Raw genomic sequence first — 7,658 nt, 5'->3', positions numbered from 1 at the left:
CCTTGGTTCTGCTCAGAAAGGCTCCCTTAGATATCTCACAGGTTCCCTACAGATTTTTTTTAAAAAATTGTTCCTTTCTCTCCTGGCCTGCCTCGACTTCTTTTGCGTAACAATACACAAATCTTTTATCAAACCCTCATCTCCTTGGGAAACAACCATGAATAGGTCAGCACTCCATTCATAATTTTGGAGGGTTACAATTCAGTGAACAAACAGGAGCGCAATCAAATCTGCTCCCCGATAGCTGGATTGACTGTGTATTTTGTGGGTGAAACTCAGCAGCCAATTGCACACAGCAGTGTCCCACAAACAGTCATGGATTGAGTAATAATTTTTTAAAATAATTGTTTTAAAAAGGGATTATTAACCCGGAAAGCCATTCGCCAATCGACTAACAACTGGGTTCCTACTTTACTGTTAGATAAACAGAGGCATGTGGAGTAAGGAAGCTTGACGAAGGCTTCACCACTCTCGGGAATCAAACCAGAATCCTCTCACTTCAGAGGCGAGCAAGCTAACCACTACACTACGGGACTCCAAAATTAAAGCTGACTGGCAGGAGTGTCCCCTTTAAAGACAATAACAAACAACTGAAAAGTCAGGTTTCGCACAAACAGATTCAAATGCAGTTGGGAAGGCACAGCTAGCAGGATAAAAAGCAAGCTGTGTTAATCCTAGAGCGGGCACAGCACAGAGCAAAGCCAAATCCACATCTCAATTACATGTACAAGTGGCTCAGGCTGTGTTTGTCTCTATGCCAGGCAGCAAGGATCAATAGCTACAAAAAATGCAACCAAAGCAAACATTTCACAAACTAATTGCTTGGAGTCCAAATCTCTTCTCTTCTTTCCTCCTTTGCTTCCCCCCCCCCACCCCCCCATTCGAGTAATTCCCTTTTGAAAACATCATGTTCAAGTCCCAGCCTCCCGCTGCTGAAACAGCAATTTTGAATCACACCTTTTCAAAGGCTTTTGCCACTTGTATCTCAACTCTGATCAAAATGAACTTTGCACCAACTCCAATTGCGCGACTGCACACAGACTAAAACATGATCCATTGTTCTCCGGGTAAAATAAACCACCCTTGTGTTTGCTCTTTCAATCCTGGAAGCAACCAGCTTATCCACCAAACCCTACTGACCCAGTCGTGAAAGTGCACAGCTATTTGTCTCCTGTCTCTATTGTTGCAAGTTTAAATTCCTGTTTCATACCAACTCACTAACCTGTCTCCCACATGCACGATAAATAAAGTCAATTGAATAACCAAAAAGATCCTATGTTGCAGTTTAAAATGAGATCCTGGGGACCTCCTCCCTCTCCTCACATCCTGGCCAACAATCCTCCAATTAATAGTTAGTGATTCTCTTTGTGGAACATTCGGTAAACAGTTAACACAAAAATGGCTGCTGCCTTTACCTACAGATACGCAGTCACAACACTTGACAGCGATTCTGTGAGCTTTGAGGCGTAAGCTAACAATTTATACTTACAAACTTCCTTGAACATCCTAAAGTACTTATAAGTATATCAAGTATGAGGATTATTGTATGATCCACATCTATCCAGAGGAATTTTAACACCACTTTCCAGTAACTTCTGGGAGATTTGGTTATTATAAACCCCTGAATTAATTCATGCCTCTCAATGGCAAATCCCAGATACAAGACTTGTTGGATATGCAGAGTAGATGGGAAAGTGGCCCAACTCATCACCTTTAATGTGGATTCATAATAATAAGGTCGTACCACCTAATACAGTTTAAGCCAACAATGACCGTGAAGTGACATTGGCATTAACAGCCAGAGAGTCTGTGACCCACTGGCCCAATTTCCCGAGTGAGGGAAGGTACCTGGTACCAGCAGCCTTGATGGGAGAGGAATACAAAGAAAGGATGTGGAACAAGGAAAATAAACAGGGAACGGTGCTCAGGACTGAAGCCGGGTTTCCTTTTTCTTGTCTGCACTTCACATAAAGCAACCTCGCACTTGTCTGCACTTCACATAAAGCAACCTTCACATAAGGCCTCGCAATAGCCCCAGACGTGATGTTGAGTCGATCAACACAGTCATTGCATACACGGAAAGTCCGATTATGCAGTGGGGAGAGATTTGAAGTACCTTTAGTTTTAGAGCTGGTTGCTAATCTTATAAGTGACTGTTTGATCTTCACTCAGCCAGTACCCAGAGTTCTGTTCAGGTATGTCAACAGTACCCCGGAAAGAGCGAGATTCTTTTCATTCATAGACAATGGTGAACCATTTGGTCTTCCAGTCTCTGTTACTGATCTGTGACAGCTTTGTGTAGTTTAGTTCATTGACTCTACAACCTAAATCTGATCACTCAACATCTTTATAGTCATGTTATCACAAGGCTGATCTGGATGAGTTTCTGCCTCGTTAGAAGGACTTCTAAAACTAAGGGGTCATTTTCAATAAGCTAACACTGATAGTTTACTTTTCTCACTTACCAGAAATATTCAGTGAATAATGTAGAATGTAGCTATTAACATTAAACAAAGAATTCTCTTGAATACAAAGTGAATATGAGTTACCCTTCTCCTGGAGTCGCACATCTGAGTCACTCAGCTATTTGTTACCATGTTAAACACAAGTGGGAAAACAACTTGCACTTTTATACAGCCTTTAACATAGGGCAACATCTCAAGGACTTCAGAGAGCAGAAACCTGAACGCAAGAGGCAAATGGTGCCGGGGAAATAGGAGGAAGGTGACCAGAGGCACAACTGAGGAGGTCGATTTTTAGAAGGTTTTTTTTTTTGAGAAGTTGGAGGACAGGAGAAGAAAGAAAGTGCAAAGTGGAGGGATTTTGGCAGGGAGTTTCAGAGAGCAGGGGTTAAAGTGACTAAAAATTTGGACACTGCTGGCAGGATGGGGAACATGCAACAGCCCCAAGTTTGCAGAGTGGACAGAGTCAGCAGGTGAGAGACTGGAGATCATTGGGGCAGAGGGCAGGAGTGGGGGCAAGGGAGTGGAGAGATTTGAAAGCGAGTACAAGGTTCTTGAAGTCTGGACAGACCTTTACTACAAGCTCAAGTGAATTGTAAAAAAAAATACACTGGTAAAATTATAGGCAACATACCTCTTCTTTGTCCTACTTTTACTCAGCGCGTTTTGGCTACAATTCCAGCTCAACGAGCATGGATAATCATTCCTTTTACACAGAGACCGGCAATTAATTATTTGCAGCAATTAAAAATTCAGATCGAGTTTGACCCACCAGCCAGCACACCAGGGTGTGAGCAAGTCATGAGCATTCATTCTGCCAGCTGGTCTCACAATGGGGTGAAAGCTGAGGTTTCATTATCGATTTGATGGGATACGGAATCAGTTATGAAATGTCACATTTCCCTCCCTCCCCCCCGCCCCACCAGATCATTTTCAATCTGTGCAAAAATCTATTCCCAACTTTAATCCCAGTTGTCTCTTTTCTTGCTGCAACTGTAAAGGGCCTTGGTGAGACCGCACCTCTTGTGTGCAGTTTTGATCTCCTTATTTAAGAAAGGACATACTCGCCTTAGAGAGAGTGCAGTGTAGATTCACTCGGTTAGTTCCTGGGATGAGGGGGTTGACCTATGACCTATGAGTAAACTAGGCCTATATTCTCTAGAATATAGAAGAATTAGGGGTGATATTATAGAAACATATAAGATTCTCATGGGGCTTGTCAGTTTGAGACTGTTTCCCCTGGTAGGAGAATCTAGAACTAAGGGTCACAGTCTTAAGATTAAGGAACAGCCCTTTCGACAGAGTTGAGGAAACACTTCTTCACTCAGAGGGTAGTGAATTTATTTATGGAATTCTCTACCCCAGAAGGCTGTAGATGCTCAGTGCTTGAACATATTCAAGTCTGAGATTGATAGATTTCTAAATGATAGAGGGATTAAGGGATATGGGGATAAGGTGGGCAGATGGAGTTTGGTTAGAAGATCAGCCATGACCTTATTGAATGGCGGGGAGGTTCGAGGGGCCGAATGGCCTACTCTTGCTCCTAATTCCTATGTTCTATCCCCCCCCACCCACGGCCTTCTTGTCCTCCCCTCCAGTTACTACATCCTAATCTATCAAAATCATATCTTGGGGGAGTCGGACTAATTTGAATAGCTCTTTCACGGACACGCTAGGCTGCGTGGCCTCCTTCTGTTCCGTATAACTCTATGATTCTATGATATCAAAAGCTTGTTCCTTTTTGTTTATTTCATGCAACAACAAAGTTACATTTGTATAGCACCTGTCACATCGGAAGGACGTCCGAAGGAGTTGGATAGACAGAGTTTCAGACCCGAGGTGGGGGGTCAGGGGTCGGGGAGGGTGGAGGACAGGGAGGGGGAAGCAGGGAGATTGAAAGCACGGTCAAAGAGGAGGGTCTTCAGATGGGTCTTGAAAGTGGCAAGGGAGGGGGAGAGGCGGAGGGACTGTGGGATGGTGTTCCAGAGGATAGGGGTGGAGTGGCGGAAGGCCCGCCCGCCAATAGTGGGGCGAGCGAGGCGGTGGACATGAAGCAGGCCACAGGCCGCTGAGTAGAGGGAGCGAGCAGGATGATAAGGGGGGTTAGGAGGTTGCAGAGGTAGGCGGGAGTAAAACCATGAAGGGTTTTGGAGGTGAGGACCAGAATCTTGAACTGTAGCCTCTGTGTGATGGGAAGCCAGTGGAGTCGGGCAAGGATGGGGGTGATAGGGTCATAGACAACTGTTCGGTGTTTCAATGTCTTTCTCAATCAGTTGGCCTGTTTGATCTGCACAGGATTGAGGGATAAACTCTGTTCAACAGGAGACAGACAACTTCAGTCAACCGCAGGCACCTATTGGCTAGTCAATGAAGAACAAGCTGTACCATTGTGCCCTGGTAGCACGATTAACTGGGATTTTAAAAACCTGAGGAGAGACACATCCACTGTTTTCTACCACAATGAGCATTGCTGTCTGATGTCAAATGGAAACAGATAACCTCCAAACATGTACACCCCACCCTACCGATATTGAGTCCAAATTGCAAGATTTGCAAAAGAACAGTTTGTCCAACTCTCCTCCCCCTGTTCAGACCAAACTGAGGATGGAGATCCAGTAATCTCGTAATTCAGACTCACAAAATCGGGGATGGGGAAGCCAGTTGTAGGCAGTTTGCATTTGACGTGAGACAGCAATGTTCATTCCAGTGTCTGCCTCTCTGTGCACCACACTCAGGCAAGTCAACAATCTGACATTAATCAACGTTCTTCACAACTCCAAACACGCACAGTCCTACATGTTCTTCCTCCATATACCCTCACTCAGTGTTGAAGTCAAAACTCATTTCACCCACCTATTCGCTTACTCATTCTCCAACACAATGCCAAAGGGTTCCTCATCTCTCAGTCTTCCCACCTCCTGCAATCTACAGGCTTTGAAAACCCATTCTGGTCAGACCACACCTAAAGCACTGCTGTCCACAATGTAAAGGGGCCACTCAGGCCCTAGAGTCAGTGCAGAGGAGAACAGGATAAGATCTCGTGTCAGAGAGACAGTGACGATGAAATGAGTTGATAAGATAAGGCTCATCAGCCTTAAAGTATCTCAGTGGGAATTTATAGGGGAATATAAGATGCAAAATAGGATTGAGAAAGTAAAAGCAATTTTCACATACAATACAAGAAGGCACAAGTATTTGCATAAAGGAATTAACAATTGAAACAGGCTCTCAAGAAAGGTAGTTGAACCCAGGACACTGTACTTATTTAAACAACACCAACTCCACACTGATGGAAGAGGTCATTTGGGCTAAAGAGCCTTCTTCATCCAAACTTCACGATCTATCTAACTGCTCCTTATAGCCTCAGTACTGTACTGTGGACAGTGAACTTTCAGCTCAGTTTCTCAATGCAATGAGAACAGCAATGCAGTGACTCAGGCCAGCAGCCAATGAAATGAACAAGTTATTCCCAGAGATAAGCATGATGTAAAAATACCTCAAAGCTGAGTCACTTGGAGTGATGAGAGACCAAGAGAACGTTGAATGACACTTAATCTTGCATAGTCCAAATATTACATTGGGCAAAAGGCAGACAACATCTAGCAAAGAGTCCAATTTATTGCCACCAAAAAACACACACCTTAGAATCACCTTTACATAGACTGCAGGGCTTCACGTCCTAATCAGACTGAATGTGAATCAGGTGTCACTCCCACCACTCACTCAGGGGAAGACCTTCTCAGACTTCTCCCTTAAAGGGGCACTCCCCCCGCTCGTGCTCTCAAACACCAAGACAGAATGCGCAGACCTTGAAAGTTCTGCCTCGGGCCCCACTGGGCAAGTGTACATTCCCCCCTGTTTCTCATCATACTGTAAAACTCTTTCAGACATTTAACTCTGTGAAGGCGCTGTACAAGTTGTTGCTTTCGCTGATGCCTCTGTTTACCTAGCAGGAAGTAGCAACCCAGGTGTTAGTTGTTTAGTGGATTGCTTTTCCGGGGGTAATAATTCCTTCACAAAAAATAATAATAATAAATTGGTCACTTCAATCCGCGACTTGTTTGTGGGACACTGCTGTGCGCAATTGGCTGCCGTGTTTCACCCACAAAATATATACAGTCAATTCACTTTACAGTATATTCGGTGAAGCGCTTTGAGACGTCTCAAAGACATGATAAGGTGTTATATCAAATGCAAGGATTATTACATCAACAGCAAGTAAAACAACACTAACAAAATTACATTTGTGTAAGGCCTTTCACATCGGGAGGCGCTGCACAATCAGTGTTTCGGACCCGAACTGGGAGTCAGGATTGGGGACGGTGTAGGGCAGGAGGGAAGGAGGGTGACTGAAGACACAAACGAAAAGGAGTGTCTTGAGATAGGTCTTGAAGGAGGCAAGGGAGGGGGCGAGGTGGAGGGACTGCAGGATGGACTTCCAGAGGGTTGTGGCAGAGTGACAGAAGGCTCACCCACCAATGATGGGCAAGCAATAATAATAATATAATAATAATCCTTGCATTTGATATAGAGCTTTTCACGTCCTCTAGACGTCCCAAAGTGCTTCACAGAATATACTGGAAAGTGAATTGACTGTATATTTGTGGGCGAACGCGGCAGCCAATTGCGCACAGCAATGTGCCACAAGCAGTCGTAGATTGAAAATGACCAATTTTATTATTGTTTTGTTTTGGAGGGATTATTATTAGGTGTGTGGAGTAAGGAAACTTGCCCAAGGTTTGTCCTGCCTGGAATTGAACTCAGTTCTCTCGCTTGCAAAGCGAGTGCTCTAACCACTGAGCTACAGGACTCCACAACCACTGAGCTACAGGACTCCAAGGACGCAAGGCGGAGGACATGAAGCATGCCAGAGCCTGCTGAGCAGATGGAATGGGCAGGTTGGTAGCTGGTTAGAAGGTCACAGAGGTAGGGGGGAGCAAGGCCATGGAGGACTTTGAAGGTGAGGATCAGGATCTTGAACTGTATCCTCTGTGTGATGGGAAGCCAGTGGAATCGGGCGAGGATGGGGATGATAGGGTCACAGAGCCTGGTGCGGGAGAGGACATGGGCTGCAGAGTTCTGGATGATCTGCAGTCTATGGAGGGAGGAGTTGATGAAGGCGACAAGCAGTGAGTTTGCGCAGTCAAGCCTGGATGTTTCGAATGAGAGTATGAGGGTCTCGGTGGCCTGCGATGT

The sequence above is a fragment of the Callorhinchus milii genome, unplaced genomic scaffold (genome assembly GCF_018977255.1).
Source record: "Callorhinchus milii isolate IMCB2004 unplaced genomic scaffold, IMCB_Cmil_1.0 Scaffold16, whole genome shotgun sequence".
Lineage (NCBI taxonomy): Eukaryota > Metazoa > Chordata > Chondrichthyes > Chimaeriformes > Callorhinchidae > Callorhinchus > Callorhinchus milii.
The sequence above is the reverse complement of the archived record's forward strand: the minus strand, read 5'-3'. Positions refer to the sequence as shown.